The sequence below is a fragment of the Macrotis lagotis genome, chromosome 2 (genome assembly GCF_037893015.1).
Source record: "Macrotis lagotis isolate mMagLag1 chromosome 2, bilby.v1.9.chrom.fasta, whole genome shotgun sequence".
In the NCBI taxonomy this organism is placed as follows: Eukaryota; Metazoa; Chordata; class Mammalia; order Peramelemorphia; family Peramelidae; genus Macrotis; species Macrotis lagotis.
This window is the reverse complement of record NC_133659.1, coordinates 191,932,265-191,958,960: the sequence shown is the minus strand read 5'-3', so window position 1 is coordinate 191,958,960 and position 26,696 is coordinate 191,932,265. Positions and strand designations below refer to the sequence as shown.

The 26,696-nt window shown below is 39.1% G+C and overlaps 1 protein-coding gene across 7 annotated transcripts in view; it reads left to right on the top strand.

Moving 5' to 3' along the window:
- Window positions 1-15,921: 15,921 nt before the first annotated feature.
- The window catches only part of CBX1 (chromobox 1), a 40,199-nt gene continuing 29,424 nt past the window's right edge, over window positions 15,922-26,696 (top strand). For 5 of the 7 annotated variants that reach the window (XM_074224175.1, XM_074224171.1, XM_074224172.1 and 2 more), the window contains exon 1: window positions 15,922-16,206. The gene's annotated coding sequence lies outside the window, so the exon portion shown is untranslated. Of the gene's footprint in view, window positions 16,207-19,118; window positions 19,256-26,696 lie in introns of all 7 variants that reach the window. The other 2 variants (XM_074224176.1, XM_074224168.1) reach the window with 2 other exon arrangements.

Below are 26,696 nucleotides of genomic sequence, written 5' to 3'. Positions count from 1 at the left end.
AATGGTTTCCTGGAAGTCAAAGACTGCTTGTAGCAGAATAGAGTCTAAAAAGGAATTAATCAAAATACATATTTATGAAAGTAATACATATTCATAATATTAAAACATATTCTTAGAATTTACAGAAATAAGGAAATAGATTGATTTATTAGATTTGCCTTGGTGAATGCTCTTGACTGTTAGTGACTGAGCCTAGTACATTATATCTCATTGACAAACATAAGAGAATATTGGAATTCTTCAAATGAAGAATTTCATTTAGGGGAGAGCCCTACTTCCCCATTTGGTCTGGAAACTGGTCCTAGTTTCTCAGATCTCAAGACAATAAAATTTGTATTAAGTGGAAGAGGGAAATTCTGCTTATACTATAGAACAGAAATGAATTAGAGAGGGCCTTGTCAAATTACCATTTCCCATCCCTTTCCTCCTCTGACACTGCCATCACTTTGGTTTGGGCCCTCAGTTACCACCCTAGCTTGTACCCCTAGTCATCTCTCACCTGGACTATAAAAATATTCTCATCAATATCCCCTCTTCTAGTATTTTTTCATCCAAAAGTCATCCCCACAGCTGCTAAATTAATATTCCTAATACATAGGTAGTCTGACTAGTTCAACTATCATCCTATTACACTTCTTTCCTTTGTCTTTTTAATTTAAAAAAATGACAAAAATGAACTTCATTTTTTAATCAATAGTTTCACTTCACTAAACCTCAAATTCCCTCCATCCTGTCCGTTGCCCCTAAGAGAGAAGGGGACCTCAAATTAGATTTAAGGTCAGACATTCACTTCCTTCATGGACATGAAAGTGGGATAGGGCTGTGTACTAGAGGAGAGGCTGCTGCCTTAGTGTCTGAAATACCAAGCTCCTAGCACCTGAGGATGTTTTGCCAGGGGAAAGGCAAGAAGTGGCCCCCACCCTCATCCCAGTCAGTCATTCAACCTGCTGCTCCCTTTCTTGGGAGGATTGAGGTAGAGTTCCAAAGAGAATTAAAGCCTAGGCTTGCCAGCCACCATCTGAGTCCCAAACCACCCCCCACCCAACCTCCTTCTGTCCAAGCGGCTGGTCCTTTGTCCCCCTCCCTGTTGCTTAGACTAGGGCTTAAGGAATAGTAGTGGAGGATCGCTAGGTGAAGCTGTGGATAAAGCACAGATCCTGGAATCAGGAAGAACTTAGTTCATACCTGGCTTCAGACACTTGATACTTACTAGCTGTGTGACCTTGGGCAAGTCATACTCCCTTGCCCCACAAATGACAAACAAAAACAAACAAACAAAAAGTAATAAAACTGAGACACACATGAGAACAGGAAGACAAGAAGCTTCCTTGGGGAAAGAATGAATGAATGAATGAATGAATGCCCCTTATATCTAACTCTTTTCCTCCACTAGGCAGGCTGGAAGGAAGGGAGGGAGGTAGGGAGAGGAAAAAAGACATGAGGAAAAAGAGGAATTATAGGAGATGAGGAAGAAGAAAGGAAAACAACACACCTACTGAACTGCTTGGCAGGTCTGGCAGGGACAAGATGAAGAGTGGTACAGAAGACTTTTGCAGTTCAGAGAGGGTGAGAGGGGGAGGGTTGGATGAGAAAAAAAGAGATCCAAGACACCTATATCACTCTAGATGATCTCTCACCAATTTCTAGGTACCCACAACTGCATCAATGGGGGGGGGGGGGATGTTCATCCTTATTCTGTGGCAGCTACTGAGGAAATAGCTCCAATCTGGGAGCTAGTACCCCAAAGCAAGAGGGTGCATTGTTAGAGAGCAGCCAAGCCCCTCTTCCCTTCTTCCAGGATCTCAAAGAAGGCATTATATTACCTTTTAAAATTTTTTTTCAGGGTGGCTAGGTGGTACAGTGGATAGAGCACCGGCCCTGGAGTCAGGAGTACCTGGGTTCAAATCTGGCCTCAGACACTTAATAATTACCTAGCCCTGTGGCCTTGGGCAAGCCACTTAACCCTATTTGCCTTGCAAAAACCTAAAAAAAAATTTTCTAATTTATTTTGAACTTAAATATAAAAAGTAAAAATAACAAATTTTTATGTACACAGAACAACATAGAGAATTCAATATAAAACCATGAATTTCCATTTTACAGTTTACTTTTTTGATAAACTACATAATAAATACTACATTGTTTCCTTTCTTTTGCTCTCTCTTGTACACTTTTATTTTTTCTGTCTCCCTCCCCACCCCATCCTAGAGAAAGTTGCAGTTAGACACATGTATACAGACATACATATATATAATTTACACATTTATATATGTAAACCTATAGTATATAAATGAGAGAACTAATTCATTTGGACCCCAACTCTGCTCCAATTAGTGTCAATCAATCTGATATAGATTCCATAGGGCTAGTGATTATAAACTCTGTATATTAGATCTCAGAGCTATGAACTTCAAAGGGTAAAGATTACTTTTGTAATCATAGGAAGCTAGCTAGAGTGCCTCTACCCTTGTTTTTCCTTGTCTTAGAGTCAAAACCAAGTGTGTCATAGGTGAATCAAATACATGGAAAGTAGTTTTGTACCACCAAATCATCTCCTCCTGCCTAATTTAAGTGGTAGCCCAACTATGCCTACCTAGTCTGTATGTATGCTTTGTATCTTCTCCTGTCTAACCTAAAAAGCAGCCCATTTACCTTGAGACCATCTATTCAATGGAAATATTCCTTGCTTCACTCAGCTGGTGACCCTACTGATGATTGTTTTTGCCTATTTTAACCTATGAGTTATATGTCAACCAATGGAATTATTTGGTACTTGAGATAGCCTTTCTTGAATGTCTAGATACCAATCCCTATAAAGTTAAGTCCCCTAGAAGACCTGGGGGAAAGTCAAATCATGGGAAAGATCTAGGGTAGACTTCATTAGAGGGGACCACAGACCCTTTAATAAAGTGATATTGGCTCAAGTTCTGTCTCATCCCCTTTTATTGTAGGTGGATAATTTGAATCATCACATATATGTCTGTTTATCAGTTCTTTCTCTAGAGGTAGATAGCAGCTTCCTTCATAGGGCCTTTATAGTTGATTTCAGTATTTATAGTATTCAATATCACTTATTCTTTCAAAGTTGTTCTCTAGAACAATATTGCTATTACTGTGTACAACATTCTCTTGGTTCTAGTCATATCAACCTTGACAAATTTTCTCATTCCATCAGAGCAAAGATCAGGGACAATTTTGGGGTATCTGAGATGGAGAATGCCATCTGTATCCAGAGAAAGAACTGGGAGTTTCTACAAAGACCAAAGTCTATCACCTTCAATTTTAAAAAAAAGGTCATCTTATGTACTACATAATTTTGATATCTTTAATATTTTATTTTTTCTCAAAGAAATCATTTTTTCTCAATGTATTTAATTTTGATTAATGTATAGCATGGAAATAATGTAAAGATTATCAGACTGCCTTCTATGGGTGGTGGGGGAAGGGAAAGGTAGGTGGGGGAAAAAAACATAAAAAAATGATAAGTAGAAACTACTACTGTATATAATTGTAAAACAAATAAAATATTTGTAAAAAAAGTTGTACATGTACATTCGTGTTTAACATAATTACAAATGAGTCATTTTGTATAAAAGGAATTAGTACTAAGGGGAAAGAAAGAAAACCATGAGATAGGAAAGAAAACCATAAGAGAAGTTTTTTTTAAAAGTGAACATAGTATATTTTCATATTCTGTAGTTTTGTTTTTCCCCCTCTGGATATGAATGGCATTGTCCATCACAGGTTTTCTAGGGTTGTCCTCTGAACTGCTCTCAGTTAACTCATCATTTCTTTTTTTTTTTCAGGTCAAAGAAATTTACTTTTATTAGAAATATTCTTATAATTGATGCACAAGTGGCAATGTTTGAATTAGCTGTTAATTACTTTAGTTTCCCCCTTTTCTTTTGTATATAAATCCTTAAGCTTTTGCCATTTAGTTTTAAAATAAATGGGTTTCAAATGAGTTCCCCAAAATGCCTAGAATTGTGGTTTTGATTTAGTTACTAAATTTGCAGGGGCATCTAATAAAAGGCAGACATGAACTATAAACAATGACAAGCATCCTCACACCAGTGGAGGCAGTCTCATGACTTGGATAAGCCCCCTCCTCCAGGCCACACTAGCTAAAGTGAGTGAGCATCAGTTCCTGGCGCACATGGTCAGCTTCTGAGTCCATGGCTTCCATCTGCTCAGGCTCTTCTTCTGGCTGCTCCAGAAGCCTCGTCACTGGAGAAGACCACACATCCATTCTGTGTTCCAGAGAAATGTTGTGGGGCACACAGCAAGCTAAAATGATGTGACTGGACTTTTCAGGAGAGTACTGCAGGGCTCCCTTGGATCCATCCAGGCAACGGAATCTCGACTGGATGGTCCTAAATGTCTTCTCAATTACATTATGAGTTGCAGAATGGGCCATGTTATAGTGATATTCTGCAGGGGTTCCTGGAATATGAAGTGGGGTCATGAGCCAGGTGCGAAGGAAAGGGGAGCTATCACCCAGGAGCCAGCAGTCTCTGTAAATGCCTGCTTCAAACTGACTCCTCAGAGCCAACTGCTGCAGGACAGCCCAGTCCTGGAGGCTGCCCGGCCAGTTTGTCTCCACGTTCAGCAGGGCCCCCCGAATGTCACACACCATCAGACAGTTTAAAGAGTGCAGTCCCTTACGGTTCACATAGACCAAGCCTTGATCCGGACATGGATGCAGTCCACGACTCCAATCACACCTGGCATTCCTGCTAGCCCATAGAATTCATCCTTCAGACTCTGAATAGATGTCTCATCTTCTGGGAAGTGGATGAATTGGGAGGCCCTTTCCACCAGGGCTTCTGTGACATTGGCAACGCAGCGGCTCATCGAAGCCTGACTGATGCCAATGGTATCTCCCATGCGGGTCTGAAAGGAGCCGGAAGTATAAAAGTCCAGTGCCACAAGGATCTGGGTCTCTGGGCTGATGTCCCTGGACCATTGAGTGGGTCGAGAAAGACTGGCTCCCAAGAGATCCACCAAATAGTAAATAAATAGTCGTGGAAATCCATACATCGCCACAAGGTATTCATCAGTCATATCGTGGAGATAAATAACAGTCCAGAACAGTTATTGGTATGGCCATGCTGACTTCAGTCAGAGGGCCAGAAGCTCTATTGGGGACAGCCAGAAGCTTACATGAGGACCACTCGGAATTCATAAGTTAGCCATTTCTTTTTTTTTTTGCAAGGCAAATGGGGTTAAATGGCTTGCTCAAGGCCACACAGCTAGATAATTATTAAGTGTCTGAGACTGGATTTGAACCCAGGTACTCCTGACTCCAGGGCCGGTGCTTTATCCACTGAAGTTAGCCACTTCTTAAACAGTTTAACGACTTGTCATCTTGTCTCGCGGCCCGCCACCCGCCACGCCGGCCCCCCCGAAGCCGCCTCCGCCCCACCACACCAACTGCGTGGCAGCCCAGCCCCCCCGGAGCCACTGCTAACTCATCATTTCTAATAGCACAGTAATTAATATTCCATCACAATCATATCACAACTTGTTTAACCATTTCCCAGTTGAAGAATATTTCTTCAATTTCCAGTTCTTTGCCACCACAAAGAAACACTATTAATATTTTAGAACAAATAAGTTCTTGTCCTTTTTCCCTAATTACCTTGGTTTTTTTAAAAAAAATTTTTACAAGGCAATGGGGTTAAGTGGCTTGCCCAAGGCCACACAGCTAGGTAATTATTAAGTGTCTGAGGCTGGATTTGAACTGACTCTAGGGCCAGTGCTCTATCCACTTCGTCACCTAGCTGGCCCCCTAATTACCTTGGGAAACAGATCTAATAATGGCATTGCTGGGTTAAATGTAATACAGTCATAACTCTGTGGGTATAATTTCAAATAGCTCTCCAGCTGGTTGGATCCATTCATAGTTCCAACAGCAAATAGTTTCTCAGTTTTTCCATATGCCCTCCAATATTTATTACTTTCCCCTTCTACAATTTTAGTCAATCTGAGAGGTATAAAATGATATCTCAAATTTCTTTCAATATGCATTATTCTAATTAATAATGATTTAAACATTTTTTCATTTCTTCATTTAAAAAAACTGTTCCTATCCTTTTCTCGTCTTTCAGTTGCAGAAAGACTTGAATTCTTCTGAATTTGACCAAGTTCTTTATATATTTGAAATATAAGACCTTTATCTGAAAAATTGTTTATAAATCCCACCCCACCCCAACTTTCTGCTTTTCTTCTAATCTTGGCTACATTGGTTTTATTTGTACACAAACTTTTTAATTAAATATAATCAAAATTATCCATTTTATATCTCATAATGTTCTTTATCTCTTATTTATAAATTGTTCTCTATCCATAAGACTGATAGGTAATACATTCCATATTCTTCTAATTTTCTTGTGATATCTCCCTTTATATATATATAAGTTATATATAGTATTCATTCTGATTCTGTAGTCTGGGGGCTTTTTTGTATTATTACGTTTTTTTCTTTATCTGGATGTGGATAACATTATCCAAAACAGGTCTCTCAAGGCTGTCCTAGCTCTCTGAACTGCCAAGAGGAGCTGCATCCATCAAAGTTGATCAACTCACAATGTAGTTGTTAAATGTACAGTGTTCTCTTGGTTCTGCTCAAAAGATTGAATTTAGAGAAAAATATGAGTTCTGTTTTAGGCATGTTATGTTTGAGATGACTATGGAAGATAGGAAAGGAGCTGTCCAGCAGCTAAATGATAATTAGAAATGTTATATCTAAGAATCTTATATAGGAACTGAGGAGCCTACCCAGAGAAGAAAAAGGAGAAGTTCTAAGAAAGAGCCCTGTACCTCTTGCTCCTAGGGAATGAATATGGATGATACTTCTTTAGAGAAAACAGTTGTAAGAGAGAAACAACAGAAAAACATCCTAAAAAAAAGAGATGAGAGAATCTAGAACAAGGCTTCTGACCTTCTTTTGTATCATAGCTCCCTTTGGTCAACAGAGGAAGATGAGGATCCTTCTCAAAATAGTGTTTGTAAATGCATAAAATAGAATTTGAAAGGAAACTAGTTTCAGTGCAAATATTTTTATTGTTTTCTTTTGCTTTTATATTATCTTCATTCCCTTACCTCCCCAATCTCTCTTTTTTAAGAATTAATATTTTATTGAAAATATTGTCTTCTCATAGTGTACCCATATCCTTTTACCTTCCCCCCAGAATCCTCTTCCTTGCCCAAATGGGTTTCACCCCTAGAATATACTTTTCATCTAACTTTTAAAAATTATACTAGTAGAGTAAAATAATTTAACCATCAACAATCATTTAGTAAGTGCCTTCTCTGTGTCCTACCCTCTGAGCTAGTCTTGGGGGACAAAATATTCAAGGTATGTTGCCAAGTAGCAGGTCACCAGGTGTCTGTCATTGAGAGAAGGTGGTTCCTGAGCAGTGAAGGTGGCCCCAGGTTCTCTCCTAGGGTCTTTTTGATTTATATTATCTTGCTTGGTGATCTCATCAGGTTCCAAGGCTTAGTTGTTATCTCTAAGCAAATTATTCCCAGTTCTATATTTGCAGGCCCCTCTCCTGAGCTATAGTTCTACATTATCAATTTGCCTTTTGGACATCTCAAACTGGATGTCCAGTGGATGTCTGGAACTCAGCATGTCCGAAATAGAAATCATTATTTTTTTTTCCCTTAAAACCCTCTTTTTAACCTACTTTCCTTTTACTATCAAGGGTACCATTATTCTCCTACTCACCAAAGCTTGCAACCAATGGAGTCATTCTTAACTCCTTTTTTCTTTCACCCCACACATTCAATCTGTTTTCAGTTCTTATGATTTCTGTATTCACATCATTCCTCATACATCTCCCTTTTCCTCCACTCACACAGTCACCAATGTAGTTCAGGAGTTTTCATCACCTCTCATCTGAGCTTTTGCAAGAGATTTCTAATTGATCTCCCTGCCTCATATTTCTTTTCATTCTAATCCAGCCTTCACTCAGCTGCCAAAGTGATTTTTTTCTAAAGCCCAAGTCTGATTGAGTCATCTTTTACTCAATAAATTCTAGGTTCTTTATTACCTCCAAGATTAAATACAAAGTCCTCTGGCTGGCATTTTAAACTGTTCATAACCTAGTCTCTTCTTATGTTTCCAGTCTTCTTTTACCTAACTGCCTTCCATGAATTCCATGATCCAGTTATATTAACCTATTTGCTGTTCCCTTTTGTTAAGAAGGAATCCTTTTGGAGATTTGAGTTCCATTACAGATTCTGCAAGTGGCCTTTTCTGGTCCATTTGACTGCTGGTGTTTTCTCCTTTGAGATGCCTTTCTACCTATTCTGTGTGTTGCTTGTATATATCTAGTTATTTACATATTGTACGTCCTCTGTTAGAATGTGATGTCTTTGATATCAAAAACTGTTTTTGCCTTCTTTAGGGTAAGACCTGGCACAAAATAATGGTTAATAAATGATCATTGACTAATAGGTATCACTATCACTGAAATAAGTTCAAGTCTTGTTTAAAAAAACCAAACAACTATACTTTGGAAGAGATAACAGGAAATTGGTCTAGTCTTATCTTTATCATCTCTTTATAGTAGTATTTGTAAGCAAGTATTGGTTCTGAGTTAAACATAGTTGTATAGCTGTCCCTCTATTCTAGTTTGTAAGAATAAAAATTTTTTTGCTTCCTTTTATTAAAATAAGTTTTTTGGTTTTTTTCTTCCTCTTCATCCTTTTTATTTTAAATTTCTTACATTAGATTTTTCAAGACTTGACAAATACATTCTTCAGTTTTTGTCAGGTATACTTTCTCTCTGACCAGGAATCTCACATCTCTATATTTCAATCCATAATTCAGAAATCCATATCCCATTCTCCAAGACCACCTTTCTTTTTTTGTTTAATTATTTTATATTATTACAATAATCTTTTGTGAGAGTAAACATAAACTCCCCTCTTCCCCTCCCAAAAAAAAGATGAGAAACCTCAAGAATAGTGAGAGAGAAAAAAAAAATGCACTTCAGTCTGTGTTCAGATTCCAATTTCTGTCTCTGGGATGAATTGCCTTCTTTATCATGAAGTTGCTTCACTATTTTTCCCCACAGTTCTATTACTAGCTGTATTTCCCCCCACTCTGTTCCTTCTCACTCTCATTTTTTCTATTTTCTCTCTCTTCTTTCACCCTGTACCTATTCAAAATTGTGTCATATCTGAATACCCTCTCCCACAATCTTCCTTTCTTCTATATCTATCCCCCCTTCCCTCCCCCATTCCCCTTTATCCCATCCCTTTCCTCTCATTTTTTTAAAGAGTAAGATAGATTTCTATGCCCTATTAAGTGTGTATGTTATTTCCTCTCTGAGCCATTTCTGATGAGAATGAAGGCTCACTCATTCCCCCTTGCTTTCCCTGGAACCACTCCATTGAAAAAACTTATATTTGACTCTTATGTGAAATATCTTAGCCTCTTCTTCCTCTCCTTTCTCTTCCTCCCAGTACTTTTCTTTATCACCCATTGACTCCAACTTTTTACTATATTAAACCATTTTATTCAGGTTCTTCCTATGCCTTGTCTATATATGCTCCTCCCAACTACTCTTACAAATGAGAAAGTTCATGTGAGTTGTCAGTATCTTCTTCCCATGGAGGAATACAAACAGTTCAACATCCTTAAGTTCCTCATTAGTCCTTCTTGTGTGCCTTATCTGTGGTTCACCTGAGTCCTGTACTTGGAGATCAGACTTTCTGGTTGGTTCAATAGGAAATTTGAAAGTCCTCTGTCTCATTGAAAAGCTATCTTTTTCCCTGAAAGAGGATGTTCAGTTTTCCTGGGTAGTTGATTCTCGGTTGTAAACCAAAATCTTTTGACAGGTTGGGGTGGAAAGACTTAAAAGCCAGGTACTGAAATCCATGAGAAAGGAGGGAGAATGATTTGGAGCCTGTATTTAATAGCCACTAGATAAGGTGATCTGTCTTGATGAAATGAACCTCTAAATAAAATGTGGCTGAGTGACATGGAGGAGGAGGTAGGGGTGGGGCAATACAGAAGTGGCAATGAGAAGTATGAAGCATGCTGACTCCCACTGTCACTTGTGGAAGTTTGCCCCAGAGACAGTTCCAAAGGTGAATAAAATCCCCCTGGATTTGGACAGGGGAGGGAGAAAGGGACTATGGAAATCTGTCTGAAAGTTCACTACTTCTGCCACAGAAGTGCCAATGGCCTAGTTCATAAATGACAAAGACTGAATTGCCTGCTTTTCTGTCTTAGTTCAGTATGAGGGTGATGAAAAGGGAGATGGGGAAAGGTGGCAGGAATATGTACCTTCTGAGAAGAGTCATGTCGTCTCGACTTAAAGGAAATGAAAGGAGCATGAAAGGAAGAGGTCTAATACAAAGGACAGCTTTAAAATAGAAAGGCAGTTCCAGAACGTTTAATGAAAGTGAAAAGGGGGTTGGCTAGGTGGCGCAGTGGATAAAGCACTGGCCCTGGAGTCAGGAGTACCTGGGATCAAATCCGGTCTCAGACACTTAATAATTACCTAGCTGTGTGGCCTTGGGCAAGCCACTTAACCCCGTTTGCCTTGCAAAAACCTAAAGAAAAAATGAAAGTGAAAAGGAAAAAACAGTAGAGTCAGCTTTGACAGAAATTGAGGATGAGGTAGAGAGGACTGGTATTCATGAACTATATAGCATAAAGCACTTGGCATTAAATAAATACTTGATTTGGAACTCTGTCCCCAAATTTATGAAACTTTCCTTTCCTCTAGCAATACCATTATTACACCTAGATCTCAAAATAGATCATAGAAAGAGGAAAAGGACTTTATAAAAATAAAGTCAGCAGCTTTGAGTTAATAAAGATTTGGAAATTTAAAGGTGCCTATTATTAAATTCAACTCAACCATCAAATAAGTGGGAAGTCAATGAACAAATTACAGTGTAGGAAAATAATTAAATATTATTATGTGATAAGAAATTATGAAGGGGACAGATTTTTTGCTTTTTTCTCTTAAAGATTTTATTTATTTTGAGTTTTACAATTTTTCCCCTAATCTTACTTCCCTACCCTCACCCCCCACAGAAGGCAATTTGCCAGTCTTTACATTGTTTCCATGTATACATTGATCCAAATTGAATGTGATGAGAGAGAAATCATATCCTTAAGGAAGAAACATGGAGTATAAGAGATAGAAAGATCAGACAATAAGATATCAGTTTTTTTTTTCTAAATTAAAGTTAATAGTCCTTGGTCTTTGTTCAAACTCCACAGTTCTTTCTCTGGATGCAGATGATATTCTCCATTGCAGACAGCCCCAAATTGTCCCTGACTGTTGCATTGATGGAATAAATGAGTCTATCAAGGTTGATCATCACCCCCATGTTGCTGTTAGGGTGTACAGTGTTTTTCTGGTTCTGCTCATCTCACTCAGTATCAGCTCATGCAAATCCCTCCAGGCTTCCCTGAATTCCCATCCCTCCTGGTTTCTAATAGAACAAGAGTGTTCCATGACATACATATACCACAGTTTGCTAAGCTATTCCCCAACTGAAGGACATTTACTTGATTTCCAATCTTTGCTACCACAAACAGGGCTGCTATGAATATTTTTGTACAAGTGATGTTTTTATGAAGGGGACAGATTTAGAGAGATTTGAGAAGACTTGTATGAACAAATGTAAAATGAACAGAATCATAAGAATGTATATACTGACAGTACAGTAAAGACAAAACTTTGAAACTGAGCAATGCTAGAACCAATTACACTTTCTAAGGTACAATGATGAAGCTTGTTGCCCACCTGCAAATAAGATGCAGAATAAGATATGTGTTGTGGAACATGGTTGGTGTAAGAATTTGCTGTACATATTTGTTACAGGTATTTTTTGCCTTTTCCTCCCACTCATTAGGGTAGAGATGAAAGTGAGAGAAAATAAGTTCTTGTTCAATTGTAAAGAAATTTTAAAAATTTATAAATGATTGTTATCTCAACCCTTCTTTTCCCTTCACCCCCCCACAGTCATTCTGTCAAAAAAACCCACCACTTGTCTCTTGATCTTGCTGCTCTTTTCCTATCATATGAGTAGGGAGGTTACCCTATAAGTTAGGCAGCCTGCACTCTGAATTACAGAGATTCTGAGTAAAATATTACTACTACTACTGGAAAGGGTGTGACAATGGTATGTCTGATTTGATTATGATTAGTTGAGTAAGAACAGCAAGAGCACATGACTAGATATCTATGCTGCTGAAGCCCTGGTATTCTAGTCCTGGCTGTGAAGGCAGGATAGTTGGATAGGATGAGAACCAAACTGGTTGTAGGAAGTGGAGATGAAGGATGGTTTAGTTTACCTTCCAATCAACCCTCAGAGCAGCTGCACACCAATTCCAAAGGTGAGCTAATAATTTCTGCCTGAATTTGGGGGAAAGGGAGGGTCTGTGGAAGATCTGCCTGAAAGGTCACTGTCTTGCTATATCAGCATAGCTCATAAATAGTAAGGATGAGATTACCCATTTTTCTGACCTAGTTCAATATTCTTGACATGTAACCATGCTTGAATGAAAGAACTGGAGATGTTTATGGTGGGAAAGAGATGACTTAGGGGTGGAGAGGAAGAAGGAAGTCTATGATTTGGAGTTTCTGTTCAGGCAGAGACTTAGATGACAAGCTGTCAGGGCTCTTATGGAAGGGATTTCTAAACAGGTGAGAGTTTTTTTCAAGAGCCTATAATCTGATTAAAAGAAGAGGGCAGCAGGATAATAGATTTTACAGGCAAAGCTGGGTCAAAGGAAAGATTTCTTTTCATTTTATGGGGGGGAGGAGGTTGAGGTGAGTTGAAGGTTTAAGTATATTTATTGCTGGTGGAAAAGTATAGTGAAAAGGAGATTGAAGATTTTTTTTTTGCAAGGCAATGGGGTTAAGTGGTTTGCCCAAGGCCACACAGCTAGGCAATTATTAAGTGCCTGAGGCCGGATTTGAACTCAGGTACTCCTGACTCCAGGGCAGCTGCTCTATCCACTGTACCACCTATCCCCCTGAGATTGAAGATTTGAGAAGAATTGATTAATCATCTGTTATGTTCCTGACACTATCCTAAATACTGAGAATACAAAGGCAAAAATAAAAAATTCCTTGCTCACAAGTACTTCACATTATAATGGAGACATTTAAATATATGTATGTAACATTATAATATATGCAAAATGAGTACAAGGTAGTTTGGGAAGGGTACTAACTGCTGTAGAAATCAGGGAAAGCTTCATGTAGATGGAATTTAAGCAAAATCTTAAAGGAAACCAGAGATTCTGAAAGGAGACAGTCAATTCCACACATGAGAGACAACCAGCACAAAGAAGAGGGAATATAAAGGGTAAGGAATAGCCAAAACATGTGGATAGATAGATCTCAGAATGAATGCTGGGAGCAATGTTTTAAAAAGGAAGACTAGGGGTGGCTATGTGGTGCAGTGGATAGAGCACTGGTCTTGGAGTCAGGAGTACCTGGGTTTCAAATCCGGTCTCAGACACTTAATAATTACCTAGCTGTGTGGCCTTGGGCAAGCCACTTAACCCCACTGCCTTGAAAAATCTAAAAAAAATGACAAACTGGGGATGGGGGAGCTCAAAATACATCCATCTCAGTATAAAAAGGAAGACTAATTGAGGGATCAATATGCTAGACCCAGGGCAAAAAGAGAGAGGGATCAAGGGCACAGGTTAGTCTGGAAGGGGGAAGAAAAGGAAGAGAGGCTAGTGGGAAAGATATACTTTGTGAGGGACAGAGGAAAAAAAGAGAGAATTGAGCTTTGATGGTCTATGGGCTTTAAGTTACTTGATTTACAATCAAAGATAAAAAGATCATCCAGTAACATTTAATGCTTCATTCTCTGTCTGCCTAGATTGTGGTTATAAATCCTAATTGACTTCATATGCAGTGTCCTATCCACTACAAACTCTCCTTTCTTTTGACATTTAAAGCCCTTTATAACCAGAATCTAATATACTTTACCAAACTTACTACACAATACCATTCCTTTTGAATTCTACACCCACCAAATTGTCCTTCTTGCTCTTCCTCAAGTTGATTGGTTGGTTCTTGTCCCTCATTATCAAAAGACCAAAATGACATCTCACTATGACTGTGACTGATTAGATCAATACAAGCTTGGAATGTTCACAAAGTCCATGTGAACACCTGGGGTGAGTACTCTAAACTTTTGTCACATTTCCTTTGAATTGCTTCAATTCTGTCTTCCTCATAGAGTGCAGTACCCTTTCAGATGAGGGCATGTGATGCTGCACAATCCTATGCCAGTGTCTCCCATGCTGTACTATCAATTCTAAAGTTCTTCAATGAGACTTTCAGGGTGTCTCAGTATCTCTTCTTCTGTCTCTCTTGTGAGCTCTTGCCCTGGTGTGAGTTCTCCATAAAATAGGCTTTTTTTTTTGTCTAACCTATGTTTGACATTCTAACGATGTGTCCAGTCCATCATAGTTGCACTCTCTGTAGTAATGTTGGAATGCTAGGCAGTTTAGCTGCAGAAAGGACCTATCTCCTGCCAGGTAATCTTCAGAATCTTCCTAAGACAATTTAGGTTTTTTGGGTTTTTTTGCAAGGCAAATGGGGTTAAGTGGCTTGCCCAAGGCCACACAGCTAGGTAATCATTAAGTGTCTGAGGTGGATTTGAACTCAGGTACTCCTGACTCCAGGGCCGGTACTTTATCCACTGCACCACCTAGCTACCTAGCCGCCCCCCTTTTAATTTTAGTTTTTTTTCCCTAAGACAATTTAAATGGAAGCAATTCAGTTTCCTGACTTGGTGCTGGTAGACTGTCCAGGTTTCACAGGCATATAGTATTGATGTCAGCACAACGGCTATATAGACCTTCAGTTTGGTAGTTCGTCTAATACTTCTTCTCTTCCATAACTTTCTTTTGGAGTTTCCGAAATAGTGATTTATTCTAGCAATGCATGTGTCAACCTCGTTGTTGTAATCGATGGTTCCACATATAGATGGGGTGGTGCTGGCTGATGGAACACCTGTGTTTTCTTGGTGTTATTACATCAAAATTAGCAAAGGCAGCAGAAAATCTATCCATACTTTATTGTATCTCAACTTCAGAGTCTGCATTGAGTGCCCAATCATCTGTAAACAAACCACTGTTGACTTGTATCCTTTTCAAGTCCAAGAATTTGTCAGGCACAGTAACTGGCCTGGAGGCCAAATTAATCCATCTGAAACTCAGTTACAAAGAAACTCTTCAACCCTCACCTCCTATTCCTCCCAGCGGCTAGTGCTTTGTGCCCTCAATGTAGTTAAATTGCCTTTTGGTTACTTTGTACATATTTTTGACTTCGAGGAGGCAGTGTCGCTAAGTGGGTCAGACTTTAAGACCTACATTTAAGTCATACTTAAGACCTCTGGGGCAAAATTGCTTCACCTTCTAACATTCCAGGCAACATTTTTAGATTTTTTTTTAGATTTATATTAAATTTAGATTTTTATCTTAGTTCTTTTAATTTTTTAAAAAAGATTTATATCTTAATAGGTATCTTAGTTTATAATAAATAGTATAATATCTCTTAATTTATAACAAGTATTTTTAATTAATACAAATCTTAATTTAGAAATTACAGAGAACTGCCAAGACATTTGAATTCACAAGACTGGTCAGAAGGCATAGCTTTAAAACGTGCTTCTGTGTCTAGGTTGTCGCGAGGGAAGGGACTGGTTCTCGGGGCTCTCGGTATGCCTAGCAACGCGCTTGGTCTCTAGACGCTTAATAAATGCTTGTTGCTAGATGGGTTGATTACACGTGCCACAATCCAATCAGACCCTCCCAGTCCCTGGAGCCGCTGCTCCGAGGGTGGAGCTTCGTCGCGTGACGTCACGACGTTCCTTCCCTCGCTGTCCTCTGGGGGTTGTAGTCTAGGCCGGACTTCAAGTTCCACAGTCCCTCGCGTTGGGTCGCGGCGCCTGCGCGTTGCGCGCGGCGGGCAGCGCTGAGTCCGGGGCTCTTTTGTTCGGCGGAGCTGGGACGATTGGCTGGGCCCGGAGGAGCTTCACGTAGCCTAGCGTAGGTGAGGAGGGGCGCCAGCCGCTAGCTGCCACCGCCGCGTCCCCCGGCTCAGGCGGCTCACTCTCCTCCTGGCCATCCCCAGCCTCCTGCGACGCGCTAGCGGCGCGACACCGATTCCCCCCGGGCTGAGTCGACGCTGCTCTGAGGTAAGGAGGGAGGGGGGTGTGTGTCTGTGTGTTTGTCCGTGTGTGTGTGTGTGGATGGCAGCACGGGGCTGGCAGCCGGGGCCGGGGGAGGTGCCCAGCCCCCGAGCGAGGAGCCGTTAGGGGCCCGGCACGCAGGGGGCACCCCTCCCCCCTCCCCCCCGCCGCTCCCCCTGCCCTCGGTCCATTCCCGCGCGCGGACCCCGGGAGGGGGCGGGGCTCGTGGAGAGCGCGCGGCGCCAGCGAATCCCGAGCCGGAAACGGGCCCCCCCGCACGTGCCGGGGCGCCCCGAGGAAGGGCCCGACCGAATGTGGCCGCGGGGCCCCGCTAACGGTATTGTTATTCCCCGCTATTCTGAAAAAGAAAAGGGGTGGGGCACCGCCGGCGCCGAGCGCGTCGCCGCCTGCCCATGCAAGCTGCAGCCTTTTAGAAGAGAACTTGAGCTTGACCCCCTTGATGCCGCCCGTAACTTGTCCGCCCCGCGCGAGCTCCCGGAGAGCAGGGACAGGCTCTTGCTTTCCTTTGAATCCCGGCTGAACACGGACTTGTGGAAGTCGCCTAATGAATGCTCGTGGACTTTCTGGAGCGCCAGAACAGCCCTCGTCTTTCTTTGTATCCCCAAGTGCTCATTGTACGCTGGTGGAGCACAGGCTCATAGTGAATATATTCACCATCGCTTATTGATCGACGAAGCATTAAGACAAAAAGCTTGAAAAACCAAAGTTGTCTTGCTTGATTGTGCTTCATTTTAGCAACTCATAATGGGATTTCGAAATAAAGTATCACCCCTGTTCGGTTAGGAGAGGAGTCATTTCTAAGAGGAATGCAATAGGGAAATGAATTGCCTTTTCATTCTTTTAATTTCACCACGGTCCCCCACCACTGAACATTTTCCACAAAAAGAGTGTGGCGGCACACTGGTGCTCAAGTTTTGATTAAACTCGGGAGTGATTAAAAAAAAAAAACCAAACCCAACAACTTCTCCGAAGCTTCCCAGCTGGTTGATTCTGGGCGAGTCCCTTAACTTTTTTCGATCTGTTTCTTGATCTTTAAAGCGACAGCTGAATTAGTTGATCCTAAATCTGACCAGTGGAAAATCCCCTCTTGTTTTCCCTCACTCCCCCAACTGTGGCCTGGCATTCCACGATTCTTTGCAACTTAGGTTTAAAGCTGAAAGGGAACCTACAGACTCAATCACTTTACTTGAATTAAATTAAAAAGTAGTTGGTGGAAAAGCCTAGACTATTTTGTTTACCTTATAGAGAAGATTTTGTGAATATCCTGCGGCTTTGAGGCTGGATTGTAATTCACTATTCAGCCTTTTGTCTGACAAATTTGGACCCTTTTGTGACCGGAGGCCACTGCTTAGGTATAATTACCTTCTTTGGAAAGTATTGCTGTGTAAGTATGTAGAAGAGGATGCCTTTTCTTTTTGATCTTTTGCAAATTTAGGTGTTTCTTAGAAGTCAAACCCAGGACTCTGCAGTGTGAGTTATTTTGAGGTATTTAAAAGCAGCAACTTTTACCTCTTTCTACACTACTCAGAAGACTTAAGTTCTAAATTCTGTACCCGTTACTATATTAGCAAGAGGTACCTTGTGTGTCTTTGCCTGGGATTGTTTTCTATGCCTTGAATGCAATCTCCTCACCTTTCTTACAATTCCTAACCTCTTTCTTAGTTCAGTATAAGCATCACTTAACTACAGGAGGCCTTTCCAACATTTTTCCCTTTTCCCCACCTTCCTCCCCTTCCATATCTTAAGTATATTTTGCATTTATATGTATACATGTTTTTCCCTGTGGGATATAAGCTTTGTGACTTGCTGAGGCAACCACTTCTAGTTAGTGAGAAAAAATTTAAAAATGAGTAAAGGCAAGAAATCCTTTATAGTTTGATGGATCACACTTATGTCTTCCAGACATTTAAATACAAGATAATAACAGATAAAGTACCTTTCTGGGCTGTGGAAAATCTTTGTATTGTTCTTTCCTCATGATAACACTTTTGTTAGCTATAGCTTATATATTCCAAATTGTTTTCTTCAAAAGTGAGTAGGGATATGCCCCACTTATATAGAGGATTGTGCTAACAGTCTACTGTCAGGTTCTTGATTAGAAAAAATGTGTTTCTACTGTTTTATTATTCTGTTTCTTTGTATATGTGGTGAGATAACCTAACCCCTTCTGGAGAAAGGATATCATTGAAATATGCCACTAGTCTATTAGAGAGGAATTTTTTAAATGAGAGAACTTAAGTATACCTTAAAAAAATTGCTATATTTTAATGTTATTTTCCAAAACACATTGTAGAATCAGAACAGTAGGTGTAGTTTTGTTTTCTACCTACAAGCATTTATTAATCATTTGCTAGTTCTAAGCATTGTACCAGGTTTTGGGAATACAAAGAAAAACAAAATAGTCCCTGACCTTTCCTACCATACAGTCTTTGGAAATTGATTCTCTAGTAGCTGGAGGATCAAGAAAAGACTCATATTGATAGGACACTTGAAACTGAGGCTTTGAAGGAAGGTAGTAGGGCTCCTCAAGAGGAAAGAGGTAGTGTCATATGAAGAACAGTAAGTATACCAATGACAGTTGCACTGGAATGTTGAATGGATAAAGACAGGTCACATGAAATAAGCCTAGAAAGGTCTGGAGATTGTGGAAGGCTTTAAATATGAAGCAGAAGTTGAGTTTTTGTTTTAATCAGAAACAGTAGAGAGCTGCTGGAGCTTTTTAAGCAATCTGAATCTGGCAATTGATAATATTTCTATAGACATTTATTCTGTAATGGTTTGGTGTGTGTTGTTATTCATTCATTTTAGTTGTGTCTGATACTTCATGACCCCATTTGGGGTTTTCTTGGCAAGATACAGAAGCAGTTTACTATTTCCTTCTCCATCTCATTTTACAGATGAGGAAACTGTAACGTAACAAATGATTTAAAAAAGTAGAAAAACAGTTCAGGAAAATTAATCAGCACATCAACTGACTGATTATAGGATATGCAGGATTCGATAATCATAATTTCTACCCCTTCCAAGAAGAGAGGTACAGTTTCTTAATTCTTCTTTGGAGACAAGCTTGTTCATTGTAATTACATAGCCTTTTTCAGTATTTAAAAATTCTTTTCATTGACATTGTGAGAGCTTTATGTGAATCGTTTTCCTGATTCCTTTTTCTTTATTATCAGTTAATGTAGGTCTTATCATGCTTCTCAGAATTATCAAGTTTTTCCATTTCTTATAGCATAGTACTTCCTTTAATACACCACAGTTTTTATCCTTTTCCCAATTGGAGGGTGTTAATTTTTTTCTCCCAAATTCTTGGCTATCCTTGAAAGTACAACTGTGAATGTTCTAGCTTATGAAAGACTTTTTGTTTTTAACCTCCTTCTATAAAGGGATCTCTGGGTCAAAGATAATAGGCATTTTTAGTCACTTGGCATGATTTCAAAGTGATTTCCAGAATGGTTGAACCAAATTATAGCTCCACCAATTATGTATTAGTATTCCTGTGTTTCTGCAATCTTTCCAACATCATTTTTGCTAGTTTGGTGCTAGGTGATGAAATCTGAGTTGTTTTGATATGGGAGCAGTCTTTCATATGGTTATTAATAATTTTTAATTTTAAGAGAACTGTTGTGGAAATGGCTTTCTTACATATTCATAATAGTTCCATATAAATCTTAAGCATCAAGGCACTTATCAGAAATATTTGAAGTAAAGATTTTCTCTGACAGCTTCCTTTATCTTAATGGCATTTATTTTGTTCATTCAAATTCAAAATTAGTGTTTTATGTGTTCACCCCTAGTTTGGTCACAGCCCTTCTCTCTAAAAATGATAGATCCCCTAATCTTGTTTTCTTCTATTTTTTAATTTCAACATATGACCATTAATATTCAGATCTCTTTTCCTTGTTAAGGTTATCCTCTTCTATAATTGGATAAATTCAGTTTTTATTCAACTGCTTTACACTTTTTCCCAGCAGTTCTTGTCACATAGGGAGTTCTTCCCCAAGTAATTAAGTCTCCATGATCAGATTTATGTTCTTAAATATATAGTAGATATCATTGGGAAACTCCTCCAAGCTGCACCTGGCACCTGATATTTTGTACTTTTTCGATTCTTCTGTGAAAAGTCTTATCACATAGAAATAATGCATAAACATAGTGAATGTTAATAGAAACTATCTCTAGTGCAACATGACCCCCCTAACTCCATTGAGTTGAATAATAAGGATATTTCCCAAATAGTAAGGACAATTGAAATCATTGAGTACTTTCTCAAAGATATATTGGAGAAATTATTCAAATCTGATAAAATTCTGAACAGGGTCAAGGAAAGCCTAATATTTGAATTAGTTGACTTAACTGAATTAGTTTTTTGCTAAATTTAGATTTTGTGATTGCTGAGAAAAGATCTTATAAATGACAAGCATCTTGGTATAATAGAATAAGCTTTAGATTTTAGATTTGTAAATATATGTTTAGGGCTGGAAATGTTCTCATAAGACATCTAAGCAAGGCTCCCTCTCTTTTATAGAGGAGGAATCTGAGATTTAGAGATAATTAAATTGAGAATTGACACAAAAGAAAGGAGCAGAGGGATTTGACCAGGTTTTAAAATTCTGAATTCCACAATATTTTCACCAGATACTGTATTTGAATCTCTTCTCTGCCACTTAGTATCTGTGTGACCCTAAGACAAATAACTTAACCACAGAATTGTGTCTATAAAATGAGAGGTTGTACTCAAGGTAAGAAACACTAGGTTTATTACCCTTCAGAATCTATGATCCTGTGATACAATATTTGAAAAATTGTTTCCTTTGTATTTACAGACCTGTATTGAATTGAAAGTTGTTACTAGTCATTTGTAACTTTATGTAGGGAGAAGATTTTTATCTCTGTTGCACTTTTTTAAAATTATATCTTTATATGGTTTTTCTTCCTAAAGACCTTTTAATTAGTAAGTAAGCTTACTGCCAAAGTGAAAACTATTAACACATCTCTGATATGGTATATGAGCAGTCAAGCAGAAGAGCCTAGCATGGGGTTCTTAGAAGGTCCAAAGGCCAGGGCTCCTTTAGGGGGTGGAACTACTGCTCTACTGCTCATTTTGTGAATTTGTAGCTTGAACTGTTTTCTCTTTAGGTTTTTGCAATGCAATGGGCTTAAGTGGCTTGCCCAAGGCCACACAGCTAGATAATTATTAAGTGTCTGAGGCCACATTTGAACTCAGGTACTCTTGGCTCTCTGGTGCTGGTGTTCTATCCACTTCACCACCTAGCCACCCCTTTGAACTGTTTTCTGCTGTCATATCCTGAGGAATAGACAAAAGATACTTTTGAATTATCACTAGAAGATGCTATATACCAGTAATGTCAAACTCAGAAATGGGAGCATTTCCTAATTTTAATCTGGTTAGGGACATATTTGGGAATGTTGTGGGCTGTGATTTTATATTTTATGCTTTATATGGTTAGGCTTTACTTAGTGACAGCTCTGTAGTACTTTTGACAAGACACATAGATTTTTCTATTTTACCATTGGGACTTGTCATTCAAGTTCATCTTCGTGATCTTCTTAAGAATTGATTTAGAATATTTGAGTGTTTTAAAAAAATGTTCCTCTTGCACACCTAGTATCCCTGTTATCAACTGAATAAAATCTAAACTCTTTATCCTGGGTATTCAAGGCCTTTATACTGTCTAGGGCAGCTAGGTGATGCAGTGGATGGAGCACTTGCCACTAACTGGGTAACCCTGATTGCCTCAGATCCAGGGCCATCTCCATATTTGGCCACTGGACCTAGTTGGCTTTGGAGAAAAAAGTGAGACTGATGACTCAGCATGGCATCCCCTTTCTCAAATTCTCAAATCCAATTCATATACTTGTTATGATCTTCCAAAAATAAAGGACAGACAATATTATTACTATGTAGATCCAATTTTTCCAATCTTGACTTGTCTCCACAGAAGTCCTCAGTGTCCACTGTAACTACCTTCCATTCTACAGCTCTTACTGAATGTCAGAACTATATTAAGCCCTGAGGAATAAAGGCAAAAAATTGCTCCCTGTCCTCTTTAGGAGCTCGCTTACCAAAGCTGCGAACAACATGCAAATAGCCTTTTGGATATATGCAATTTAAATGGAACTTCATATTTGTGAGAAAGGGTGTGGGGAGGTGGAGGAGAGACTCTTGAAAAACATTTCAGCCCTGGATCAGCTAGTGCAAATTCAGGCAGGAGATGGCAAGTTGTGTGCAAGAAATAGCAGGAAAGGGGCAGCTAGGTGGCGCAGTGGATAGAGCACTGGCCCTGGAGTCAGGAGTACCTGAGTTCAAATCCATCCTCAGACACTTAATAATTACCTAGCTGTGTGGCCTTGGGCAAGTCACTTAACCCTTATTTGCCTTGCAAAAACTTTAAAAAAAAAGTAGCAGGAAAGCCAGAACACTGGGTCTTAGGTTACATAAGAGGGAAATGAAGTATGCAAAACTAGACTGGAAGGGTCCAGATTGCAAAGGGTTTTAAAGGTTTAACAGAGGAAAGTTAATAGGAGCCACTGGAGTTTATTAAGCAAAGGTTTGAGAGGCTATCACAGTGGTCCAGATGTGAAGTGATGAGATCCTTGATGGAGAGAGATTGTGAAGATAGAAACAAGATTTGGCACCAGATAAGTGTGATGAGTACAAAGTTAGTAGTTGAAGATGACAGTAAAGTTGTGAGCCAGAGTAGAGATTTTTGTGCTCTTTACAGCAGTAGGGAAGTATGGAAGAGGTGAATTTTTTTGGGAGGGAAGGATTAATTCTATTTTGTTCATGGTGAGTTTGAGATGCTTTTGAAACATCCAATTGAGATTTAGACATTGAGTGATGAGACTGGAGCTTAGAAGAAACTACTGGATTTTTAGATCTTGAAATTATCTGTATAGATATAATTGTACCCCTGGGAACTGATGAGACTACCATGTCATATAATATAGAGGGGGTTCTTAACCTTTTTTAGTGGTGTGGGTCCTTTTGGCCCTATGAACCCCTTCTCAGAATAATTTTCTTATATTTGAAGAAAATGTTAAATTTCAGCCAAAAGTTAGTAAAAATGAGCATGTAATTTCCCCCAATTTTTTTTCTTCTCATCAAATCTATCCATAGATCATTTGGGGAGATGATTTGTGGACTCCTTGATAAATGGGGAGAAAAGAAGGCATATCCTTGAGCAGTAGCTGCAGTTCATAGGTATCTCATAGGTGGAGCTCCAGTAAAAGATACTAAGAAACAGCATTCAGTTCAGAAGACTGTGTCATGAAAACTCAGAAAAGGGTAGAGTATCCAGAGAGAGAGAGAGAGAGAGAGAGAGAGAGAGAGAGAGAGAGAGAGAGAGAGAGAGAAAGAGAAATAGCCTTGTATCAAGATTGTAGAACTCAAGAAGAAGGTTACAAGATTTGGCAATTTTGGTAGAATGACATGACCCAGAAGTATTTATTATACAGTTACCTAATATAAGCAGGGCACAGTGCTGGCCAATGGGGTTACCAAAAGAAAAAAAATAATGCGCCCTGACTTCTTGGAACCTTTATAGTCTTTAGAAATTTCCTTAAGAAGGATAGAATTTTTGACTTTTCTAAATCCTACCTGTGAAATTGTAATTAATTATTTCTTTTAATAAATTGATATTGAAGGTTTGCTGGTATATATTTCTGTTTTCCCCCATTACTTAAAAGAGCGCAGGATAGGATAGCAGGGCATTGACTGCAGTTAACTTCCTGGTTTCTGCAAAGCTGAGCCTCCTGTAGAAATAATCCGATGAACTAAGTTCCTCTTTTCAAGTAATCCTAACCTGCCCCCTTAGATGCCATGATGTCATGCATTCCACTTGTCCTAACCTTTGTAATATTCTAATCATAGGAAAGAAATGGTTTGATATTGCCATTATTCCATCTCTCCCAGGAGCTTCTTATTACAAATAAGTTTGAATTCCTATTTCCTGAATAGCTCCCCCTTTTCTGTTCCCTATTCTCAGAATACCCCCCAAACATAAGTTATTGTGTCATAATCCAGACAACCAAGAACCAAGAACATCTGTTACTCAAAGTTCTATAAGTTTTTAAGTTCTTTTTTGTGTTCCTATTTATTGACTTATAAAGGAATCCTGTAAAATCCTATGAGACACCCAGTTATTAAATGGATTATGTTGGGGTGGCTAGGTGGCACAGTGGATAGAGCACCAGCCCTGGAGTCAGGAGTACCTGAGTTCAAATCTGGCCTCAGACACTTAATAATTACCTAGTTGTGTGGCCTTGGGCAAGCCACTTATACCATTTGCCTTGCAAAAATTAAAAAAAAATTGATTATGCTTGGGCTATATTGCCTCAGTTTCTCTCAATTTTGTTTCAGATTGCAATTAGGACACACCTAGACTGAATTTAAATTCTACCTAGGTCTCAAGTGATTCCATCCCTTCTCCTAATTTGCAGAAGAATTGCCTGAGTCTTTCATTTGCAAATAGTCTAGTACTATTTTATACCATTTCTATTGTCTATTTGTCTTGAACTGTTATTTATGTTATTTATTTTTCCTCATTTTTCATTTCTCCCAACTAGAATTTAAGTTCTTTAAGGGCTTATACTTCTCCACCACACCCACTTTTTATTTATTTAATTATTGTATTTTCTTTATTTACATATTAAAGTATTGTTTAAGAGTAAACATAATACCCCCTCCCCCACAAAAATATAAAACCTCATGGGAAATAAAGTGAAAGAAAAAGAGGAAAACAATGTGTTTCAGTCTGTGTTCTGATACCATCAGCTCTGTTTCTGGTGGATCACATTCTTTTTTTTTCCTTCCAGTTTTTCAACTCCTTGTGACCCTATCTAGGGTTTTCTTTTTTCTTTTTTCTTTTTTCTTTTCTTGGCAAGGCAATGGTGTTAAGTGGCTTGCCCAAGGTCACACAGCTAGGTATTTATTAAGTGTCTGATTTGAACTCAGGGACTCCTGACTTCAGGGCTGGTGCTCTATCCACTGTGCCACCTAGCCACCCCTGGATCACATTCTTTATCATAAGTCCATCATAGAAATTACTTCCATATTTTTCCACAGTTGCTGTTGCTGATTGCAATTCCCTCCATTTATTCCTCCCCACTACCTTCTATTATATTTTCTCTCTCCTTTCACTTTGTCCGTCTTCAAAAATGTGCTATGGGGTAGCCAAGTGAAGCAGGGGACAGAGCACTGGCCCTGAGGCCAAGAGACCCCAAGCCTACATCCCACCCCAGAGACCTAACAACCACTTGGCCCTGTGGTCCTGAACAGGCCACCCAATCCCACCATCTTGCAAAAAGTAAAAAAGAAAATGTTTTATATCTCTCCCATGCTCTACCCTCTCTTCTATCACCCACATCCCCCCTCCTCTCTCCCATCCCCCTTCTCTCCTTTTTCTTCTAGATATCTATACCCTATTGAGTGTATGCTGTTTCCTCTCTTAACCATTTCCAATGAGAATGAAGGCTTCCTTATTCTTCCTCACCTTGCCCCATTCCAGACCATTGCAAAAAGCTATATGTAATATATCTTAGCCTATGCTTTCTACCGCTCCTTTTTCTTACTCCTAGTACATTTCCCTTTCCTCCACTGACTCCATTTTTACAATTTATTATCTACATGAGTATTATCAGTATCATCATTCCATGAAGGAATATACACAGTTCATCATCAGTAAATCCCTCATAATTTACCCTTTTTGTCCACTCTCTATGCTTCACCTGAGTGAAATTTGAAATTCCCCTGTACCATTGAAAGTCCATCTTTTCCCCTGGAAGAGGATGTTTGGTTTTGCCGAGTAGTTGATTCTCAGTTGCATTCCAAAGTCTTTTACCTTCTGGAATATTATATTCCAAGCCCTATGTACCCTTAATATAGATGCTACTAAGTCCTGGGTAATCCTGACTAGCTCCATGATTTTAGCTCCATTTTTCTTTTTGAGTTGGGAGTTCTGGATCTTGGCTGTAATATTCCTGGGGGTTGTTTTTTTTTTTTGGCAGGAGATCAGTGGGTTCTCTCAATTTCTATTTTACCTTCTGCTTCTAGCATATCAGGGCAGTTTTCCTATAGAAACTTTTAAAATGAGGTCAAGGCTCTTTTCCTGCTCATGACTTTGAAGTAGCCCAATAATTTTTAAATTATCTTTTCTGGATCTGTTTTCTAAATCCGTTTTTTTCAGTGAGATATTTCACATTTTCTTCTGAGTCTTGATTTCTCACAAAGTCATTAGCTTCCTTTAGCTCCATTCTACATCTGAAGGATTTGTTTTCCTCAGAGAGCTTTCTTATCTCCTTTTCCATCTGGCCAATTCTGCTTTTTAAAGCATTCTTCTTAATTTTGAACTGTTTCATCCATTTGACCTAAACTAGTTTTTACTATATTATTTTCTTTATTTTGGGGGATCCCCTTGACTAAGTTGCTGACTTCATTTTCATGTTTTTCCTGC